The 23,938-nt window shown below is 39.1% G+C and overlaps 1 long non-coding RNA gene across 1 annotated transcript; it reads right to left on the reverse strand.

The window, feature by feature from the left end:
- Positions 1-1,911: 1,911 nt before the first annotated feature.
- On the reverse strand, positions 1,912-17,456 carry LOC131420882 (uncharacterized). The gene is made up of 3 exons (XR_009223705.1): positions 17,202-17,456; positions 2,217-2,273; positions 1,912-2,098 (listed from the first exon to the last, which is right to left on the reverse strand). It is a non-coding gene; the product is annotated as an uncharacterized LOC131420882 (long non-coding RNA).
- Between the last annotated feature and the right edge of the window lie 6,482 nt (positions 17,457-23,938).

The raw sequence follows: 23,938 nt of genomic DNA on the forward strand, positions 1-23,938 counted from the left end.
TAATAAATATATAATTATATATATAAATTATATAAAATATAATCATATATAATATAATAATAAATTAACATGTACATGTTTTCTCCTTGTTGATAGTACAGAATACTTTTGTCCAGGTTTTCTTTGGCATTATCATATATAATGAAGAACTCAGAAATAGATGCCCCGGAGATAAGGATTTAGAAAAATCTAACATACTATCCTAGTCATGCCTCAAAAAATAAATGCTATAAAAATAATGAGAGGATATTTTGAAGGCACTATTTTCCTTATTTCCAACTTTATTTCCCTTTACCTCTTTTTAATCTTTCTTCATCTTATTCGCTATTGGTTAATCATCTCACAGTAATTAAACCACCCTCAGCTGAGTCCCCCATGCCTCTTCAAGTGCCCCAGCCTGATGTCGGTCTCAGCTCTGACAAAAAGAAGCTGGGAAAACCTGTTTTGTGGCACTATTCTTAAGAATATCTTTACTCTTAGAATAATAGCTATAGTTTTGAAAGGCATCAGTGGATTACAAAATGAAGTCCTCGACCAATGTTGTATCCTCATTTACCCTCCAGGGGGAGCACAACTTTCATGTGTAATGCAGGGCTGCTGCTTTATTGTTTTTTCCTTTCAAGATATTTTATTACTTGTAAAATATAATAGGGTTAATAGTGATATGTGAGTAACAATATAAACTTACAAACTGGAAAAAGCTACTATTTTAGTGTTATAATTTTATATACTGTAACAAACAGTAATACTTTCATAATGTAGTATCTTGGTTGATCATAATTTTTTTCTGGCTCATTTTTCTGCTAATTCATTTATTAGATTACCAAATTTATACTTTTATGATCTTTATTTTCAATCAGTATAATTGAAGGGACATCAATTGGTCTTGGCAAGTGAAAAGTCACAAAAAAATTTTGATAATTTTTAAGTTTGAGGAGGATCTTTCTGCTTTTTAAAAGAGAAGTCATTTAATATTTGGAAAAGTTCTCAAAAATCATCAAATTCTTTAATTTTACACAAAGGAATACTACGTTCCAGAGAGCCTAAGTACGTTGTCACACACTACCCAGAAACAGACCTAGGTCTAGAACTCGGATCTGAGTCGCCCGACTTCTACTGGACCACACTCAAGAGAGCACACCCTCTTCTTACTGGTAATGTCTAATACTAAGTTATTTTCAAAAGCACAGTTGGGAGAAAGTATAAATAAATTAAACAGATGGTTTTATATAAAAAAGTAGCAATTTCTACCCACAATTTCTATTCCATATAAGTGTTTCCTTTCTTGCAGGTTTCTTTTTTTTTAATAGTAAGTCCATTTTGGTACAAGAAAAAAGACATAAAATTTGGCTTCTTTAGTAACAGCAAAAAAAGCCTCTGTGGAAGTTAAAAACACTAATGTTTTATCTATTAAAGCAACTTAAGAATATTATTTGATTTTAGAAAAGCTCTGAGAGATTTTTTTAAAAATCATATCAGGGCCGGTCCCGCGTCTTAGCGGTTGAGTGCACGCGCTCCGCTGCTGGCAGCCTGGGTTCGGATCCCAGGCGCGCACCGATGCACTGCTTCTCCGGCCATGCTGAGGCCGTGTCCCACATACAGCAACTAGAAGGATGTGCAGCTATGACATACAACTATCTACTGGGGCTTAGGGGGAAAATATATAAATAAATAAATAAAATTAATAAAAAAGATAAACACCGTATGATCTCATTTATATGTGGAATCTAAACAAACAAACAAAATGCTAAACAAGCTCATAGACACAGTGGTGGTTGCCAGAAGAGGGGAGGTGGGGGGATGGGAGGGGGTGAAATGAGTGAAGGAGGTCAGAAAAAAGAAAAATAAAAAAAAATAAAAAAATAAAAATCATATCAATGTGACTATTAGTCTAGCCAGACACATCTCCACATGACATCTCCTAGAGTGGCCAGTTTCCTGCTGGATCCAGCTGTTGTCAGGCCCAATGCTCTGGCTGGGTAGAGAATGATGCAGCTTCTGAAAAACATGTGCTCAGTTCCACTTCAAGGCTGATTTTCTCTGCAAAGTCTAAGTGGAAGAGAACAGCCCCTTCCACCTGACTGGATTCCCCTGCAGGCTTAGAGAAACAAGGTGGCCTAGCCAGCTGGGCAGACAGGAAGATAAATCAGAGTCTGTCACAATTTTATGACAAATAAGAGAGAAAAGGATTCGAGAGCCTAACAAGATCATCTTACCTGTTGAACAGCATTTGAACATTTTTTTCAGAGTTTCCAAAATAGCAGATTGAGATTCTAGGTTGGAAAGGAAGAAGATAGTCAATATATTAAGAAATAAGTATTCTCATTTCCTCAATCAGAAAACAAAACTATATAAAATATATCTTTTTCTTTTTTTTTTTCTGTGAGGAAGATCAGCCCTGAGCTAACATCCGTGCTAATCCTCCTCTTTTTGCTGAGGAAAACCGGCTCTGAGCTAACATCTATTGCCAATCCTCCTCCTTTGTTTCCCCCTTTTTCTCCCCAAAGCCCCAGTAGATAGTTGTATGTCATAGTTGCACATCCTTCTAGTTGCTGTATGTGGGACGTGTCCTCAGCATGGCCGCAAAAGCGGTGCGTCGATGCGCACCTGGGATCCAAACCCGGGCTGCCAGTAGTGGAGTGTGTGCACTTAACCGCTAAGCCATGGAATCGGCTCCAATAAAATATATCTTTAACCATAAGTACAAAAAACATCCAGTTTATCTTCCAGTTATACTTCTGTATTATGAGGACATGACTGCTTTTCAATATATTTAATATGTACAGTGACTAACACTCATGCCATTAATTACTTTTGAAATTACAGTACCCCTATGCCCTTATTGACAGATATCAATCATAATTACTTTTCTCAATTCCTAGTTTCTATTTTGTGCCAGAAAGTACCGGCTAAGACATTCATTTTTTATATTATTCACTTAGCATATGTCTGTACCATGATAGACGACAACTCAGCCACCTTGAAGGATGGGGTCTCAAATGCCACATCTCACTATTGACAAATCACCTTCTGGTTTGAATGAGAGACAATGAGCACTGTCACAAGAGACACTCGGGGGAAAGGGATTTTTCTCCTTTAGTCTGTCCTTTGGGAGTCTGTGAGACTGCAAATTCTTCATACTGCAAAACCTAAGGGAAAACCAAGTCCAGGAATTTTTTAAAGCTAGGGGACACTTTCTTCTACCTGAAGCTTACATCAAAGTTTACAAACATAAGAATAAAAACAAAAAGCCTTCAGGAATCCCCAGTGCTCCATGGATCGGAGTCTGAAAACCACTCGTCTTTTCCATCCTCCACGTTTTACAGATGAAATATAACACAAGCAGTTGGTGGCAACCTGAAGACTAGAGCTCGTGTCCTGACTGTCACATCACTCCCACCACCAACTGCTGTGCAGACCAGATACCCGACAAGATACAGCAGTCACTCCTGGGGATAATTTAGACATTCCCAATTTAGCAGAATTTTATTTGATGTATGTGGCAAAGTAATAGAAAAACAAATGGTATTTACTACTGAAATTGTATAACGTATAGTTAAATGACATTGCAAGTTTTCATTTCACTTACAGGACAGTTTTGATGGGCCCAGGGGCCTTCTTTCATCTGCACACCCTCCCTGACGTCTCAAACCTTCTCTGCCTTTCCCCTCTTGCTCACTGTGCTCCAGCCACACTGGCTTCTTGCTACCCACCGACATCCAACTCACAGTCCCTCCACTGCATCTCTGCAGCCCTGGGACATCTGCATGTCCTCCTGCCCTGTCCCTTCCCTCTGGGCCTTGCTCCAGCCTCCCTGGGCTCTCTAATTAAAGTAGCAACACACTCACTCACTAGCTCTCCCCATTGCCTGTCACTCACCATCTTCATGACACAGATCATCACACGATAGACTATGTAATTCACTTGTCTGCCTACTTAGCCATTATCTCACTTAGCCAACAAAAACAAGTTCTGTGAAGACAGAGATTTTGTAGAAAAGTTTTTCTTTAGTGTATCCCAAGCCTGGCATACAGTAGGTGTTTAAATATTTGTTGAGTAATTGTAGGAGGGAATGAAAGGAGTGATCAGGAGAATGATCACACCATGGTAGTAAGTGCCACCATGAAGAGTGGGCATCCTGGGAAGGGAAAGAGGGAGGAAAGATTTTATATCAGGCAACATGGATACCACTGTGTCTTTACTACTTCCTGCACATCAGCTTGTTGATGTAAATAATCCATAATCAAACTATAAATCAAAATTGGGGTGAGTTTATTACGAGGCAACTTTTGAGAACTATAACCCTGGGCGTTCCTTCCATAAGGAAGGAAGGGCACCGAAGTTGTGGGGTGTACAGAGTGGTTATATACCGTCAAAGAGCATGTATCACATATGATTGCAATGTCCCTTTTACAATAGCCACAAGATCGCCATGCCATGTTGTCTTGCAAGAATAGCTATTGATGGACACAGTGGGGGGCAGATCTGCTGTCTCTATGGGTGTGGTTAGGGTCAGGTCTATGGGTGTGGTTGTCTCAAGCTGGGTGGTCACAGGATGACGGCAGCAATCAAATCGCAGCCTAGGGAGAAAGGCTTATCCTTAAGGAAACGTCAATGTGGGGGAAGTTGCAACCTTAATTTAAGGGCATTTACTCTTCTCTTTGGGACATGGCAAAGCAGATACACAATGCAGGCGACAGGCCCTTTTGGAAAAACAAACTCAGGCCGAATTAGTTTTACCCCAAATGGCTTCCTTATATGCTCCAATATATCCTATTGCTTGCCATTTATTTATCAATCTCAGGGTGTGTCTTTCAAACCGAATTCATCGAGAATAGCATGAAGTAGTCGCTTACCAACAGATATCACTGTGGCAACAGAATATTAACAAGTGGCCTTCAAATATAACCATTTTGCCAAATATTGTATTTCACTGACTTAATCAAAAAGGGATTCTTCTCTGTTATACTGACAAATATCCACTCTGAACTTAACACTAGAGGCAGCCAATTTTGAATAAAGACATTTAACATCAAAGTCAGCCAATAGATCTTGTTACAGCAAATCCAAACTCGGGAACACTTTTGTTTTCAGTCACATGCAAATCGTCTCAAACTCAAGATAAGGTCCCGGTTTTGTGCAGGTGGAGAAAAGCTTCTCTTCCTCTTTTTCTATTCAGATAGTGCAGGGAAGAGCCCAAAATGTCTCCTAGTGGAACACGATCAGTTCTTCACATTAGAAATGCATGCAGTATTTCCTAGTTTCTTTTCTATAGGCTGATACCTGCTGACCTGCCCAGAGGAGCAAACTTCTGGGCTCCAACAGTAAATAAGACTTTGTGCAGTTTTCCACAACAATGAACTATAAAGATGTATCAGGAAATATTTTGAACACCCACACCTAAGCTCTCAGTTTCCCTCTGTCTAATTCCATGGCTACCTGAACTGAATTCATTCTCCAACCGCATCCCTTTCGTGATAGTTTTTATCTCCTTGAATCAGCATGTTATAACATCTAAGAGAAATTTATCAAAATCCTCTCTTCAAAATAGCTAGCTGAATATAGGAGTTGTAGAGGGTCAAGATTTTAAGATGAAAGTGATGTACAGAGTAACTGTACTACAAAATAAAAAGAAAATGAATGAGAACAATAAGAGAAGGAAGAAAAAATGCTAAGGAGAAGGAATATAATAGAGGGTAAAAGTAAGAAAGAGAGAAAAAAGAAGGAAGAAGGTGTAGGAAAGAGAAAGAGTCAGGAGAAGCATGAGAAATGGCAAAAAGGGGCACGAGCAGAGTGAAGACACCATGTTCAGAGCGAATGACAAGTCAACTGGCTTCTGAGCCGGGCTCAGGTCTACAGTCACTGGGCTGCATTTGAGAACTCCACTCAGTTCTAACATCCTGAGAATGAACACGCCTCATCCAAACTCTGACGACACTGGTTACCAGCGCTGTTCTCTCCCGGGGCCTACGGGAGCTTTGGGAACTGCCTCTCTCAGCTCTGGGACTGACAGAGTCCCCATTAAATGTTAATCAACTGGGATGCTTGTTTTGAAAGAGTAACCCAGAGAGAGCTCTCTCAAGGGTACATTTAAACCTGGCAAATCCTTCACTCACCCATCTGAAGAATTAAGAAACTAAACTTTTTTTTTTTTTTTTTTTAAAGTTACTGTGAAGCAAAGTAGGAGAAAATCTTCCTGGCAAAACTTTAAATGTTCCGGGCCGGCCCCGTGGCTTAGCGGTTAAGTGCTCGTGCACCACTGCTGGCGACCCGGGTTCGGATCCTGGGCGCGCACTGATGCACTGTTTCTCCGGCCATGCTGAGGCCGCGTCCCACATACAGCAAATATAAGGATGTTCAGCTATGACATACAACTATCTACTGGGGCTTTGGGGGAATAAATAAATAAATAAATAAAATTATTTTTAAAAAAACTTTAAATGTTCCATCTTTTTTGACGTTACCTCACAAAATTCTGAGCATACTCTAAAATTCCAGGCTCCCGACAGTTCCAAATGTTTCAGAAATGATATCTTTTTCATCATCACAAAGTAAGCCTATGCCTTATAAAACAAAATAAACTTGGATGAGTTTTATCTCGTAGAGAGAGGGCAGCAAGAAAAAGAGGAGGATGTGCCTCTCTGCTATGAAGGAAAATAAATGAAATCACACCAAAATATACAACATATGCCTCTAAAACTGAATGAAGCAGTCTCTAAAGAGTTTTACTTTTAAAGTAAAAATGCACTAATATAAAATTATACATAAGTTTGACTAAAATCTAGTCAACTTAATAGAAGAAGAATTCATTAAGTTTCATTTAAATAGCGTGACTTATGATTAGCTGCATCATAAATGGTAGATATTTTAATTCTGGTATACCATGTCCTTCCACCAATGAAGGTGGGCTTAAACCTGTAATTTTCCTAGAAGGGGCCAACCATATATTCTGTCTATTTGATTATTTAACACTATGAATCTGCTCCTCATTGCCAACGAAGGATGTCTACACAAGGGCTTTAGCTTGCATATGTAAGGGGAAATGAGTGCTGAGTTTACAAAAAGAAAAATTGAAAATGGAGCACTATCTTTAGGAGACGTGCTCAATCTGTTCAAGAACATTTTCTGACTTGCTCAAGTGAGAAGCTGAGAGAGAGAATGCTATCGGTCTCTTCCTTGGCCCTTTAGAATTCTACATTACCTCAATTGACCGTGTCCTAAAGTGTTTGAACTAAACTTGGAAATGAGTGGATGATACTGTATTTGCGTTATGTCACACAGAATCTCTTTCATTAGACACCATTCAAAACACTTTTTTGGGACATTAGAGGCCAGAAAAGTTTTGCTTCTCTGAGAGACTTTTGCTTTTAATCTCATGGACATGAGATGATAGAGAATTGTTCCCATTTCCCTTTCTACTTTAAACCTGAGGGATACATTTCCAACTACCTTTAAAAACTGCAGGTCTTTCTGAAACACATTTCAGTGCACTGGCTTACTTCAGCTTCATTTCATTGTTCCATCCTAAATTCCTTTCAGTTTGATCTATTTTCCTTTGTAATCTTTTTGTATACCTAGATATTTAAAGGCTGCTCATATCTATATTGGAGAAAAGTTGGGTTACAATTCTTTCAGCCAGCTTGTAAACCCAATTTTTAGGGTTTCTACACAAAAAGTTTCTGCCATTTTTCTACCAGCTCTCCTTCCATATATTTTCCTCCAGGATTTCCTGTGACAAAATTGCCTTTCTAAAAACCAGTCCTCTGTTCATTCTCTTGGCCAGTGACATTTTCATAGAAACATAAAGGACTGGATTTTCCAAAGATGCAACAAGAATGATCAAGTCCTGATTCACACCTAGATATCCTGCTCCTGTTCTCCATGAATTTTAAAGCTAAAGTTAATTATCTCTTACATTTTGTCTAAATCTATTCAGTAACCTTGGCACTGAGCCCCTAAACTGGTCCACAGTTTGCTTCAGCAGACACAAAACTCTCTCTCAAATGCTTGCATTCATGTGCTGACTAGATATTTTATTTATTTAGATTTTATTCAACAAAAGATCTTCATTTATTCACTCAAATACTTAAGTATATACTATGTGCCCAAAGGTCTTGAAATGTTGGGAGTCTGCGAGGAAGACAGATATGTATAAACAGATAAATTACGCTACTGAAATAATTTGAATGAAAGAGATATGAATAAAATGCCATGGGACTCCAGGACAAAGAACCACCATGGGTTGACCTAGAACTAAGATATACACCTATGTACTGGGGCTTTGGGGAATAAAAACAACCACCCCGAGGGGGTAGACAGGCTTTGTACCATATAAGTGAAGGAAAATGAAGAGAGAGAAGATAAATAGAAAACAAGATAAACGGAAAGGTTTTCTTCTTATTAACGTTTCTGCCACAAACTTTTGTAGCACACTGCTTGCTGATGTCCTTTCTAGCTAGTCTTATCCTTCAGCCAGCTTCTATAGACTTCAAAAGTTCGATTGTAACAACCTGGGCCAACAACAGCCAACTATGTAGGGAGCCAGAAGGGGAGCAAAAGATTCACAGGACTCTGCAGCCCTTCTGCAGCTCACTGGTGGGGAGGGGCACCGAGGCTTCACCTTGGCCTCTGTCTCCAAGTTCACATAAAGGAGGGTCGGTTCCTTCCTTGATATATGAAGGTGGAGAGAAACCTCTTTCACAGAAGGGATTATGGAAAAATTAAAGTGAGAGCCATGATAAAGGCAGAGGAGGCATCACCATGAATCTGAAGTAACTGGACATGTGAATTAATAACAAATATAAAGAAGAACTGAAGACAAAAAAAAGGCAAAAAACAAGTTCTCAATTTTCTAAGATGGAAATGCAAGTCCTTCTTCTTCAAAAAGAAAAAAGCCATTGAACTCTTTCTTTTAAAATAAAATTGAAGGGGAACACATGTTGCAAATAATGGTTTTAACCATGATGTCACTACACAATAATGTATAGCAATCAGTTGTTCAGTGCACTGCAAATAGTTCATTACTTAATAATTCTGTTATCAAAGTTTGCAATTGATATATATATATATTAGTAAATAGTAGACTGTGTGCAAAGTTGTCACTATATTATTGACAATGTCACTCTTACAACTGAAGGCATGACTAGGAGGGAGAAGGTGGTGTGACCCCAGATTGCTAGAGTCACAGCAAGAAAAGTCAAAAAAGTGCCATCAGGTCATTTGGACAAAAGGATGCTGTATGGCTGTTGGGTTTATAACAGATCAACTTGAGAAAAACAAGTCACTACATTAAATTATTTTCTACTTACCTGCATCACCCTCTCCAAGGACACATATTTTAAAATGAGACAAGTTATTATATTAAAAATTACTTGCTCTGGTGTTTTGAAAACTACATCAAATCATGAAGAGATAAACTAGGTTACAAACTCCTGTTATCAATTCCAACTACCATCTTTTATCAAACTAAAACTCTAATTATCACTAATTAACTTTCAATATAGTGCTCCTCAAATATACAAAATCAATAACTTAAAATGTTTCACAACTTTTTTTAAATTGCCCTAAAATTTTAGAGGATAATATAAATATATCTCTTGGAAAAGTTGAGGTAGATAGAGACATTAGGAAAGGAAAAGATGAAAATATTTTACTAATTAATGATGTAAAACACAAGATATGAACAACTGTTAAAAGAATTCTCTATGAAATTGATCAATTCTACTATCCCTACACCTGGCTATTTCCTATAAATAATTTGATACATAAACAAGTAGAATAGTTTATTTAATGGGATCAATTCTTTTAGTTGTGTGCTTTTCCTTTGAAAACTACATATGTTTTTATGTGCTTGCTTTATTTTCAGGTGGTGTCACATTAGAACACTCTCATCACTGAAGATCTTTGCATTAAGGAACTCTACCTTGGCCCTTGATCAACTGTACTCTGTGTTATGATAAACTCAGAGACCTACATGGAACAATATTTCCTACATCCTATCTCCCGTGCGTTGTTCATGTCAGGGAGTATAGTCCACCAAGTAAACACTAAGCAAGTTTTCAAAAGCATCAGAGGACATGCAGGGCTGGGTGTGGGCCCCCATTCAGTGCCTGAGTGCAAAGAAGAAAGAGGTAAATGCATCCCTCCAAGACTGGGATAAAAACAGGAGGTTATGAGCAAGAGGCTCCCTCTGCAGGCCTTTAAGCAGGGCCCTGGAAAAAAATTGTTGACACCGTGGATCATGGTTGGTTTTACAGGGAACTCACGAGGAAGATAAGGACATGAAATAATGATAATTATCTTAACAGCAGCAAACACTTCTACTGAACCAGGCACTGCAATCTGAATGTTAATTCTGTGCTTGAACATACATTAACTCCCATAACCCTCAAAATATCCCAATGTAGCAGATGTTGTTCTTCTCACCATTTTATAGATGAAGAGACTGGGTACAGTGGCTGGAAAACTCAGCCAGGTTACAAAGTGGATAAATGGCCGAGCCCAAGCTCAGTGCTCTTCTGTGATGCTCTTGGACTACAACTCCAAGTGAAGTCTCTAACGACTATCTTTCTCTCCATAATCCAATGAGGGAAAAATAAAAATTCTTAACTCTAACACCCATGCTACCATTTAGGAAAAGTTGGTGAGGGAGAGATTTCTGAATAGTAACAATGCCCTTCTATTTACTCTTCACTTATAGATCAGACATCAATATTCCTGATCAGTCCACCAAGAAGAAACTGGGACTTTATTATGCCAAAAAGAAGAAAAAACAAGGAATAAAACAATCAAACTCCTTTAAACATCATTACACAAATGTGATTCTTAATTCCGTGGGACAAATAGAAATGCTTTCCTGGTTTGGGGCTCCATATAAAGCTGATGTTAATCTCATGCTATATTCCCAGCCAATAACACAAAATACTTTAAGAAAACAAAAGGCACAAAGACAAATAACAACCAAAAATAAAAATAAATATTACATCTGAACGCTGTACAATTTTTTAAAGATTACTTAAATGTTAGATTTAGTAAAATTTGTATCTCTATCTTGCCTCTCCCAGTTATCTCTGAAGGTAAAGAAAAGGACTAAGAAAGGCACAAGGAAGCCAGTTAGGGAAGCGAGTTGGCGGGAAGAGGTGAGGTGGCCGCCCCTCTGCAGACGACAGACAGAAATCTCCCCTGGGAGCCGTCTCAGGCCTCACAAGATGTGGAGCTTTGACCTCGGGCAGTGGCTACAGCTGGACGCCAGCAGCAGTGCTTCTCAGACTCAGTCTACACGGTAATAACTGGACAAGTCCAGTGGCCCCTTCCCCGGAATTCTAACGCAGCAGCTTTGAAGTTGGGACACGAGAATTTTCCATTTAACAAGCCTATCAGTGATTTTCCTTGAGTTATCTGCAGATTATGACCACAGGCATACCTTGAAGAGAAGCACAAACTCACTACCCAGTATGCACTGCACAGATACTTTGTGTCACACACTCTCAGAATGTTCCCTGCTCCAGGGGTCCCACCTACTTCAGCATCCTTGGGACTGTGTTCTTCATCAGGAGGTTCCAAGGGTGGCAAAGCAGACAAGACTCACCTGAGAAACTGCCTTTCTGTGTAATTCAGTGAGTGCCTGGGCTGCCTGCAGCCCAGGTGTAAAGTTGGTCTTGCTATATTTAAAAATAAATTTCTTTTTAATTTTATTGAGGTCATATGGCTTATAACTGTGTAAATTTCAGGTGTACATTACTATATTTCAGTTCTGTATAGACTGGATCATGTTCACCACCAATAGTCTTATTTTCATCTGTCATGATACATATGTGCCCCCTTTTTTTTTTAATTTTTTGTTTATTGCAGTAACATTTGTTTATAATATTGTAAAAATTTCAGGTGTACATCATTGTATTTCTATTTCTGCATAGATTACATCATGTTCACCACCCAAATACTAATTACAACCCATCACCACACACATGTACCGAATTATCCCTTTCACCTTCCCCCCTCCCCCTTCCCCTCTCGTAACCACCAATCCAATCTCTGTCCCTATGTGTTTGTTTATTGTTGTTATTATCTACTACTTAATGAAGGAAATCATATGGTATTTGACCTTCTCCCTCTGACTTATTTCACTTTGCATAATACCCTCAATGTCCATCCATGTTGTCACAAGTGGCTGGATTTCATCATTTCTTATGGCTGAGTAGTATTCCATTGTGTATATATACCACATCTTCTTTATCCATTCGTCCCTTGATGGGCACGTAGGTTGCTTCTAAGTCTTGGCTATTGTGAATAACGCTGCAATGAACATAGGGGTGCATGTACCTTTACAAATTGGTGTTTTCAAGTTCTTTGGATAGATTCCCAACCGTGGAATAGGTGGATCATATGGTAGTTCTATCCTTGATTTTTTGAGGAATCTCCATACTGTTTTCCATAGTGGCTGCACCAGTTTGCACTCCCACCAGCAGTGTATGAGAGTCCCCTTCTCTCCACATCCTCTCCAACACATGTTGTTTCCTGTCTTGTTAATTATAGCCATTCTGACGGGTGTGAGATGATATCTCATTGTAGTTTTATTTGCATTTCCCTGATAGTTAGTGATTTTGAACATCTTTTCATGTGTCTGTTGGCCATCTGTATATCTTCTTTGGAGAAATGTCTGTTCAGGTCTTTTGCCCATTCTTTAATTGGGTTGGTAGTTTTTTGTTGTTGAGATGCATGAATTCTTTATATATTTTGGAGATTAAGCCCTTATCAGAAGTATGGTTTGCAAATATCTTCTCCCAATTGTTAGGTTGTCTTTTCATTTTGTTGATGGTTTCCTTTGCTGTAGAGAAGTTTTTAGTTTGATGTAGTCCCATTTGTTTATTTTTTCTATTGTTTCTCTTGCCCGGTCAGACATGGTGCTTGAAAAGATGTTGCTAAGACTGATGTCGAAGAGCTTACTGCCTATGTTTTCTTCTAGAAGTTTCACAGTTTCAGGTCTTACATTCAAGTCTTTAATCCATTTGGAGTTAACTTTTGTGTATGGTGTAAGGTAAGGGTCTACTTTCATTTTTTTGCATATGGCTATCCAGTTTTCCCAACACCATGTGTTGAAGAGACTTTCTTTTCTCCATTGTATGTTCTTGGCTCCTTTGTCAAAGATTAGCTGTCCATAGATGTGTGGGTTTATTTCTGGGCTTTCGATTCTATTCCATTGATCTGTGTGTCTGTTTTTGTGCCAGTACCATGCTGTTTTGGTTACTATAGCTTTGTAGTATATTTTGAAATCAGGGAGTGTGATACTTCCAGCTTTGTTCTTTTTTCTCAGGATTTCTTTAGCTATTTGGGGCCTTTTGTTGTTCCATATACATTTTAGGATTCTTTGTTCTATTTCTGTGAAAAATGTTGTTGGAACTCTGATAGGGATTGCATTGAATCTATAGATGACTTTAGGAAGTATGGACATATTAACTATGTTAATTCTTCCAATCCAAGAACACAGACTATCTTTCCATTTCTTTGTGTCTTCTTCAATTTCTTTCAGAAATGTTTTATAGTTATTGGTGTACAGATCTTTCACCTCTTTGGTTAAGTTTATTCGTAGGTATTTTATTCTTTTTGCTGCAATTGTAAATGGGATGGTATTCTTAATTTCTCTTTCTGCTACTTCGTTGTTATTGTACAGAAATGCAACTGATTCTTGTATGTTGATTTTGTATCCTGCAACTTTACCATATTCGTTTATTACTTCTAAAAGTTTTCTGGTGGATTCTTTAGGGTTTTCTATATATAAAATCGTGTCATCTGCAAATAGTGACAGTTTCACTTCTTCCTTTCCAATTTGGATCCCTTTTATTTCTTTCTCTTGCCTGATTGCTCTGGCTAGGACTTCCAGTACTATGTTAAATAGGAGTGGTGAGAGTGGGCAACCTTGTCTGGTTCCTGTTCTTAGAGGGTTAGCTTTCAGTTTTTCACCATTGAGGACGATATTAGCTGTGGGTTTCTCATGTATGGTCTTTATTATGTTGAGGTACTTTCCTTCTATACCCATTTTATTCAGAGTTTTTATCATAAATGGATGCTGTATCTTGTCAAATGCTTTCTCTGCATCTATTGAGATGATCATGTGATTTTTATTCTTCATTTTATTAATGTGGTGTATCACGTTGATTGATTTGTGAATGTTAAACCATCCCTGCATCCCTGGAATAAATCCCACTTGATATGTGCCCCTTTACCACTTTCCCTCTTCCCCTCTGGTAACCACAATCTGTACTCCTTATGTATGTGTTTGTTTATTTTCCGCATATGAGTGAAATCAATCAGTATTGTTCTTTCTCTATCTGACTTGTTTCACTTAGTATAATACGCTCGATGTCCATTCATACTGTCACAAATGACATGATGTTCTCTTCTTGATGGCTGAGTAGTATTCCATGGTATATATGTATATATATCACATCTTTATTCATTCATCCATTGATAAGTACTTGAGATGTTTGCCAGTGTTGGCTATTGTGAATAATGCTGTGAAGAACATAGAGGTGCATACATTGTTTTGAATTACTGACTTCATATTCTTTGGATAAATATCCAGAAGTAGAATAGCTGGATCTTATGGTATTTTTATTTTTAATTTTTTGAGAAACGTCCATCCTTTTTCCCATTGTGGCTGCAGCAGTTTGCTTTCCCACCAGCAATGTATGAGGGTTTCCTTTTCTCCACATCCTCTCCAACACTTATTATTTCTTGCCTTTTTAATAATAGCCATTCTGATGGGTGTGAGGTGATATCTCATTGTAGTTTTGGCTTGTATTTCCCTAATAATTAGTGATGTTGAAAATCTTTCATGTGCCTGTTGGCCATCTGCATAACTTCTTTGGAAAAATGTCTTTTCATATCCTCTGACCATGTTTTGATCAGGTCGTTCATTTTTTTGTTGTGGAGCTGTATGAGTTCTTTATATATTTTGGAAATTAGCCTCTTGTCAGACATATGATTTGCAAATATTTTCTCCCAGTTGGTAGGTTGTCTTTTCATTTTGTTGACAGTTTCCTTTGCTGTGCAGAAACTTTTTAGTCTGATGTAGTCCCACTTGCTTATTTTTTCTTTTGTTTCCCTTGCCTGACAAGAGACAAAGGCAGACATTATATAAGGATAAAAGGGACATTCCACCAAGAAGACATAACACGTTAATATACTTGCTCCTAACACAGGAGCAACAAACTATAGAAAGCAATCATTAACAGACTTAAAGGGAGAAATTCACAGCAACACAATAATTGTAGGGGACTTCAATACCCTACTCACGTCAATGGATTGATCATCCAGACAGAAAGTCAACAAGGAAACAGTGGCCTAAAATGAAACATCAGACCAGATGGACTAAATAGACGTATAGAGAACATTTCATCCCCAAACAGCAGAATACACATTCTTCTCAAGTTCACATGGAACATTCTCAAAGATAGACTTATGTTGGGAAAAAAAGCAAGCCTCAATAATTCTAAGAAGACTGAAATCATATCACGCATTTTTCTGACCACAAGGGTATGAAACTAGAAATCAACTATAAGAAAAAAGTTGGAAAAGTCACAAATATTTGGACACTAAACACCATGCTACTGAGCAACTATTGGATTAATGAATAAATCAAAGGAGAAATCAAAATATACCTAGAGACAAATGAAAATGAAAAACAACATATGAAAACTTATGGGATGCAGCAAAAGTAGTACTAAGAGTGAAATTTATGGCATTACAAGCTTACCTCAAGGAACGAGAAAAATCCCAATTAAACAATCTAATACTGTACCTAAAAGAACTAGAAAAAGAAGAACAAACAAAGCCCAAAGTCAGTAGAAGGATAGAAGTAACAAAAATCAGAGCTGAAATAGATGAAAGAGGGCTGGCCCCATGGCTTAGTGGTTAGGTGTGAGAACTCTGCTGCTGGCGGCCCAGGTTCGGATCCCGGGCGCGCACTGATGCACCACTTCTCCAGCCATGCTGGGGCCACGTCCCGCATGTGGTGACTAGAGGGATGTGCAACTATGATGTACAACTATCTACTGGGGCTTTGGGAGAAAAAAATAAATAAAGAAAAAATTATAAAAAAAAAAGAAATAGATGAAAGAGAGACTAGAAAAAGAATAGAAACATTCAATGAAACTAAGAGCTGTTTCTTTGAGAAGATAAGTCTCTTTCTTTAGAGGTAGAGATGCCGTGTGGGCAGAGATTATAAGATCAGAAATCCAGACACTCAATTGGAAAATTCCCTGAACTTTAAGCATCTTTTAAGCAACTTTTCAGCATCTTTTATGTATTTGAATATGATGTCCCTTTAACATCTGTTTGAATATGTGTGGCAAAGTCAAAGGACAGGTTGTACTAGGCACCACAGGACGATAATAGCTTCCCTGCTTAATAGCTTCCCTTCAACAACAAAAGGTCCAGGAAACTGATTTAACTTGGGTCCAAGTTGGGAACTGTTTGGGAGAAATAGAGTGAAAAAGTAAATAAACCAGCCAAGAATAAAAGAATTGGACAGGGATCTGCTGGCAAAGAAAACTTTTCCTGGCTACAGACCAATAAAATCTGGACAGAATGAAAAGGCTCGTAACTACACCTGGCACCAGGAAGTAAAATGGAAATCTCACAGAGGAGGCCACTTTGAGGCCTATAAACACCTTGCAAAACTACTCATTAGGGAGGAAGTCAAGATGGCGGCATAGGCAGACTCTGAACTCACCTCCTCCTACGGACACAGCCAATTTACAACTACTCGTGGAAAAATTACCCCTGAGATAGAACTGAAAACTGGATAAGAGGAACTCCTGCAACAATGGACAATGCTAATTGAGGTGGAAGAGGCAGAAACTCCATTCTGGAGAGAAAAAAAGCAGCCTTCACAAGCCGCAGCGCCTCACGGCCGCCCGGGAGCAGCCCACAGGTAAGCAGCCTCCCTGGAGGCGCGGGGCCCTGAGCTGGGGAGCGCCCCTGCTGTGGGCATTTTGTGGACCCAGCACAATCGAGACGAGTGGCATAATATCTGACTTGGCCTGCTACTAAAACTTTGGGGAGTACCCCCAGAAAAGCTGGTTCACAAAGAAATTAAAACTGGCTCTTAAAGGGCCCACGCGCAAACTCACCCATTTCAGAAAGCAACCTAAAATTACCAGAAAGAAAGGTGCACAGTGCTGTGGTGAAAAGAGACTCACCTAATAGGCCCTGAGTGCATCTCGGTGAGAAGTGAGACCTCTCCAGGGACTGGGACATTGGTGGCGACCATTGTTGTGGCCTGGTGTGGGCATGCTGACACAGACGCCATTGGAGTTCTCCCTGAGGCCTGCTAGCCCAGGGTCTGCCCCACTCGCTAGAGCACCGATTTAATCCAGCTCAGCCAGGGTAGGCAGCCCACCCTAGAGACTGGCCCCACCCAACAACAAGCCCTCAGGCAACTTGTGGGCCTGCATAGATTGGTGACTGGATTCTCTGCAGCCTGGCAACTGAGCAGATTTCAGCGGGGCAGGGCTTGCACAAGGAACGGGTGGAGAGTGTGGGGCGGTGGTGGGGTGTCTGGGGCTCCCGACGTGGAGAGACTGGGTCCACTTTGGGAGCTCAGGGCACACACATGGGGCAGGAGTGTGTTGACTGTGTGTGTGGACCTGTGGGTGGCAGGGCTTGTCAGCTGCAGATGACTTGTGCTTCTCAAAGACCCACATAGGGGGTTTGCCCCACCTTCCAAAGCCTGAAACAATTGGGAGCTCCCGTGCCTGAGGTCAGCTCCACCCAGCTGCAATCCTCAGAGAGCTGACAAGAGACCTAAAGGCTGGAGGCTTATAGCAATTGTAGGGCCCTGAGCCTAACAACCTGCCACGCTGGAGGCCTACTCACTTAAAAGAAATACTGCAACACAAGTGTGGTATTAGAACTTGCAGCCAACTGTGCTGGGGCTCCCCACACCTCATAAACAGACTGAAGGGTCCACAACAACTACAAGCAGCTGAGCATTACAACAGCCGACCAGGAGCATAACTCGGCCTCTCTGGGCACCTACAGGGAGAGCAAACAGGCCACAACAGAAGGACACACATAGCCCACATAGGGGTCACCCCTGGAACATTGAGAACTGAGGGAAGCACACGGCAGGCCTCCTAAGCCATCACTTACATAAGGTCACCTATCCAAAGCAGGAGACGTAGCTGACCTACCTAATACATAGACACAAGCACAGGGAAAGAGGCAAAATGAGGAGGCAAAGGAATACATTCCAAGTAAGGGAACAGGACAAAACCCCAGAAAAGGAACTAAGTGAAACAGAAATGAGCAACCTACCTGACAGAGAGTTCAAACAAAGAGTGTTAAGGATGCTTACTGATCTGGGGAGAAGAAGAGATGAACTCAGTGAGAATGTCAACAAATAAATGGAAGATATAAAAAAGAACCAATCAGAAATGAAGAATACAATACTGGAAATGAAAAATTCACTAGAGGGACTCAAAAGCAGAGTAGAGGATACAGAAGAACGGATCTGCGAGCTGGACGAAAGACTAGAAGAAATTACCCAAGCTGAACAGGTACAAGAGAAAAGAATTAAAAAGAGTGAGGACAGTCTAAGGGACCTCTGGGACAACATCAAGTGCACTAACATCTGTGTTATAGGTGTCCCGGAAGGAGAAGAGCGAGACAAAGGGGCAGAGAATCTATTTCAGGAAATAATAGATGAAATCTTCCCTAACCTAAGGAAGGAAATGGACATCCAGGTACAGGAAGCACAGAGAGCACCAAACAACATAAACCCAAAGAGGCCCACACTAAGACACATCATAATCAAAATGTCCAGAATTAAAGATAAAGAGAGAATCCTAAAAGCCGCAAGAGAAAGACAAGTTACATACAAAGGAAACCCCATAAGGCTATCAGCTGACTTCTCAGCAGAAACCTTACAGGCTAGAAGAGAGTGGCACAATATATTTAAAGTGCTAAAATGACAAAACTTACAGCCAAGAATACTCTACCCAGCAAGGTTATCATTCAAAATGGAAGGAGAGATCAAAAATTTCCCAGACAAGCAAAAATTAAAGGAGTTCATCAACAAGAAATCAGTGCTACAAGAAATGTTAAAGGGACTGATTTAAGGGGAAAAGAGAAGACCACAAATAGGAAAAATTATCTATTTCCATGATAAGAATGTAATGGATATAAATGCACAAAAAAGAGGTTAGATATGATATCAAAAACATAAAAGGAGGGAGGAGGGGAGTTAAAAAGCAGAGCTTTCAGACAGAGGTCAAACTAAAGAGACCATCAATTCTGTATAGAAGAAGAAAGGAACAGAGAAGGACTACTAAAACACTGAGAAAAAAAAAGTTAAAAAATGGCAGTAAGTACATACATATTAATAGCTGCTTTAAACGTCAATGGACCAAATGCTCCAATTAAAAGGCATAGGGTGGCTGATTGAATTAAAAAAACAAGACCCATATATATGCTGCATACAAGAGACACACTTCAGACCTAAAGGCACTCACAAACTGAAACTGAAGGGATGGAAAAAGATACTCCACGCAAATGGCCATGAAAAGAAAGCTGGGGTAGCAGTACTCACATCAGACAAAAGAGACTTTAAAACAAAAACTGTAAAAAGAGACAAAGAAGGGCATTACATAATGATCAAGGTAACAATCCAACAAGAGGATATAACACTTGTAAATATCTACGCACCCAAGGTAGGTGCACCTAAATATATAAAGCAATTATTAACAGACATAAAAACAGAAATAGACAGTAACACAATAATAGTAGGGGACTTTAACACTCCACTTACACCGACAGATAGATCATCCAAAAGAAGATTAATAAAGAAACATTGGCCTTAAATGACACACTAGAACAGATGGACCTAGTAGATATATACAGAGCATTCCATCCAAACACAGAAGAATACACGTTCTTTTCAAATGCACATGGAACATTCTCCAGGATTGATCACATATTAGGCCACAAAACAAGTCTCCACAAATTTAAGAAGATTGAAATAATACCAAGCATCTTTTCTGACCACAATGGTATGTAACTAGAAATCAACTACAGGAAGAAAATCAGAAAAGCCACAGATACGTGGAGATTAAACAAAATGCTACTGAACAACAATTGGATCAATGAAGAAATCAAAGGAGAAATAAAAAAATACCTGGAGATAAATGAAAATGAAAATATGACATGCCAGAATTTATGGGATACGGCAAAAGCAGTTCTAAGAGGGAAGTTTATAGCAATTCAGGCCTATCTCAACAAAAAAGAAAAATCTCAAATAAACAATCTAACAGTGCACCTAAAGGAACTGGAAAAAGAAGAACAAACAGAGCCCAAAATCAGTAGAAGTAGGGAAGTCCTAGCCAGAGCAATCAGGCAAGAGAAAGAAATAAAAGGGATCCAAATTGGAAAGGAAGAAGTGAAACTGTCACTATTTGCAGATGACACGATTTTATATATAGAAAACCCTAAAGAATCCACCAGAAAACTTTTACAAGTAGTAAACGAATATGGTATACTTGCAGGATACAAAATCAACATACAAAAATCAGTTACATTTCTATACACTAATAATGAAGTAGCAGAAAGAGAAATTAAGAATACCATCCCATTTACAATTGCAACAAAAAGAATAAAATACCTACGAATAAACTTAACCAAAAAGGTGAAAGATCTGTACACCGAAAACTATAAAACAATGCTGAAAGAAACTGAAGAAGACACAAAGAAATGGAAAGATAGTCTGTGCTCTTGGACTGGAAGAATTAACATAGTTAAGATGTCCATACTTCCTAAAGCAATCTATAGATTCAATGCAATCCCTATCAAAGTTCCAACAACATTTTTCACAGAAATAGAACAAAGAATCCTAAAATGTATATGGAACAACAAAAGACCCCAAATAGCTAAAGAAATCCTGAGAAAAAAGAACAAAGCTGGAAGTATCACACTCCCTGATTTCAAAATAAACTACAAAGCTATAGTAACCAAAACAACATGGTACTGGCACAAAAACAGACACACAGATCAATGGAATAGAATCGAAAGCCCAGAAATAAACCCACACATCTATGGACAGCTAATCTTTGACAAAGGAGCCAAGAACATACAGTGGAGAAAAGAAAGTCTCTTCAACAAACGGTGTTGGGAAAACTGGATAGCAGTATGCAAAATAATGAAAGTAGACCCTTACCTTACACCATACACAAAAATTAACTCCAAATGGATTAAAGACTTGAATGTAAGACCTGAAACTATGAAACTTCTAGAAGAAAACATAGGCAGTACGCTCTTCGACATCAGTCTTAGCAACATATTTTCAAGCACCATGTCTGATCAGGCAAGAGAAACAATAGAAAAAATAAACAAATGGGACTACATCAAACTAAAAAGCTTCTGCACAGCAAAGGAAACCATCAACAAAACGAAAAGACAACCTAACAATTGGGAGAAGATATTTGCAAACCATACATCTGATAAGGGCTTAATCTCCAAAATATAAAAAGAACACATGCATCTCAGCAACAAAAAAACCACCAACCCAATTAAAAAATGGGCAAAAGACCTGAACAGACATTTCTCCAAAGAAGATATACAGATGGCCAGCAGACACATGAAAAGATGTTCAAAATCACTAACTATCAGGGAAATGCAAATCAAAACTACAATGAGATATCATCTCACACCCGTCAGAATGGCTATAATTAACAAGACAGGAAACAACATGTGTTGGAGAGGATGTGGAGAGAAGGGGACTCTCATACACTGCTGGTGGGAGTGCAAACTGGTGCAGCCACTATGGAAAACAGTATGGAGATTCCTTAAAAAATGAAGGATAGAACTACCATATGATCCACCTATTCCACTGCTGGGTATCTATCCAAAGAACTTGAAAACACCAATGCATAAAGATACATGCACCCTTATGTTCACTGCAGCGTTATTCACAATAGCCAAGACTTGGAAGCAACCTAAGTGCCCATCAAGGGACGAATGGATAAAGAAGCTGTGGTATATATACACAATGGAATACTACTCAGCCATAAGAAACGATGAAATCCAGCCACTTGTGACAACATGAATGGACATTGAGGGTATTATGCAAAGCGAAATAAGTCAGAGGGAGAAGGTCAAATACTGTATGATTTCTTTCATTAAGTAGTAGATAATAACAACAATAACCAAACACATAGAGACAGAGATTGGATTGGTGGTTACCAGAGGGGAAGGGGGGAGGGAGGAGGGGGAAAGGGATAATTCAGCACATGTGTGTGGTGATGGGTTGTAATTAGCATTTGGGTGGTGAACATGATGTAATCTATGCAGAAATAGAAGTATAATGATGTACACCTGAAATTTTTACAATGTTATAAACCAATGTTACTGCAATAAATAAAAAATTAGAAAAAAAAACTACTCATTAGTATTTCAGAACAACATGTTTAGGATGTGTGTGTTCAATATACACATGTCCTGGTTTCTCCTCATGATATTTTCCTTACTTATATGTATAACTTGCTAAACCTTTGATGATTATAAAGTAAAGTGAACAGAATAACAGTGTGGCAGAGGTAAAGAGCAAATTAAAAACAAAAAACATACAGTAGTCATCGTGTTGAGACTATAAAGTAAACTGAATTAACTGATGGACAGGAGTTGCTCTTTCTGTAATTTTTTTTTCTTTCTCATTTTATTTTCATAGATGTTTTAATAGTTTTTAACATTGTGAAATTTTGGGTTGTACATTTTTGTTTGTCCATCAACTTATATGTGTCTCCCTTCACCCCTTGTGCCCATCCCCCACCCCCATTGCCCCTGGTAACCACAATACAGTTTTCTCTGTCCATGTGTTGGTTTATATTCCACATATGAGTGAGATCATACAGTGTTTGTCTTTCTCTTTCTGGCTTACTTCACTTAACATAATACCCTCCAGGCCCATCCATGTTGTTGCAAATGGGACTATTTTGTCTTTTTTTATGGCTGAGTAGTATTCCATTGTATATATATACCACATCTTCTTGATCCCATCATCAGTTGAGGGACACTTAGGTTGCTTCCACTTCTTGGTTGTAGTGAATAATGCTGCAATGAACATAGGGGTGCATAAGCCTCTTTGGATTGTTGATTTCAGGTTGGTTGGATAGATTCCCAGTAGTGGGATAGATGGATCATAGGGCATCTCTATTTTTAATTCTTTGAGGAATCTCCATACCGTTTTCTTTTTTTGTGTGTGTATGTGAGGAAGATCAGCCCTGAGCTAACATCCATGCTAATCTTCCTCTTTTTGTTGAGGAAGACTGGCTCTGAGCTAACATCTATTGCCAATCCTCCTCCTTTTGTTTCCCCCCCAAAGCCCCAGTAGATAATTGTATGTCATAGTTGCACATCCTTCTAGTTGCTGTATGTGGGGTGCGGCCTCAGCATGGCCGGAGAAGCGGTGTATCGGTGCGCGCCCGGGATCCGAACCCGAGCCGCCAGTAGCAGAGCGAGAGCACTTAACCACTAAGCCACGGGGCTGGCCCCTCCAAAGTGTTTTCCATAGAGGCTGCACCAGTTTGCATTCCCACCAGCTGTGTATGAGGGTTCCTGTTTCTCCACATCCTCTCCAACATTTGTTGTTTTTTGTCTTGGTGATTATAGCCATTCTAACGGGCGTGAGGTGATAGCTTAGTGTTTTTTTTGATTTGCGTTTCCGTGATGATTAGTGATGTTGAACATCTTTTCATGTAATTTTTTTTAACAAATTAACTTAAGAAATTCATAAATATTCTTCAACATTGATGGTAATATACAATGGATAGATCAGTTAGTTCAAGCTTTACTGTCAGGGACCGTCATTGACCCTAATTGAGAATTCTGATTCCAGGGGTCAGCTAGTCTTGTATCAGAAAGTGTCACAATTCAGACCTGGCTGTGC

The sequence above is a fragment of the Diceros bicornis genome, chromosome 2, assembly GCF_020826845.1.
Source record: "Diceros bicornis minor isolate mBicDic1 chromosome 2, mDicBic1.mat.cur, whole genome shotgun sequence".
Lineage (NCBI taxonomy): Eukaryota > Metazoa > Chordata > Mammalia > Perissodactyla > Rhinocerotidae > Diceros > Diceros bicornis.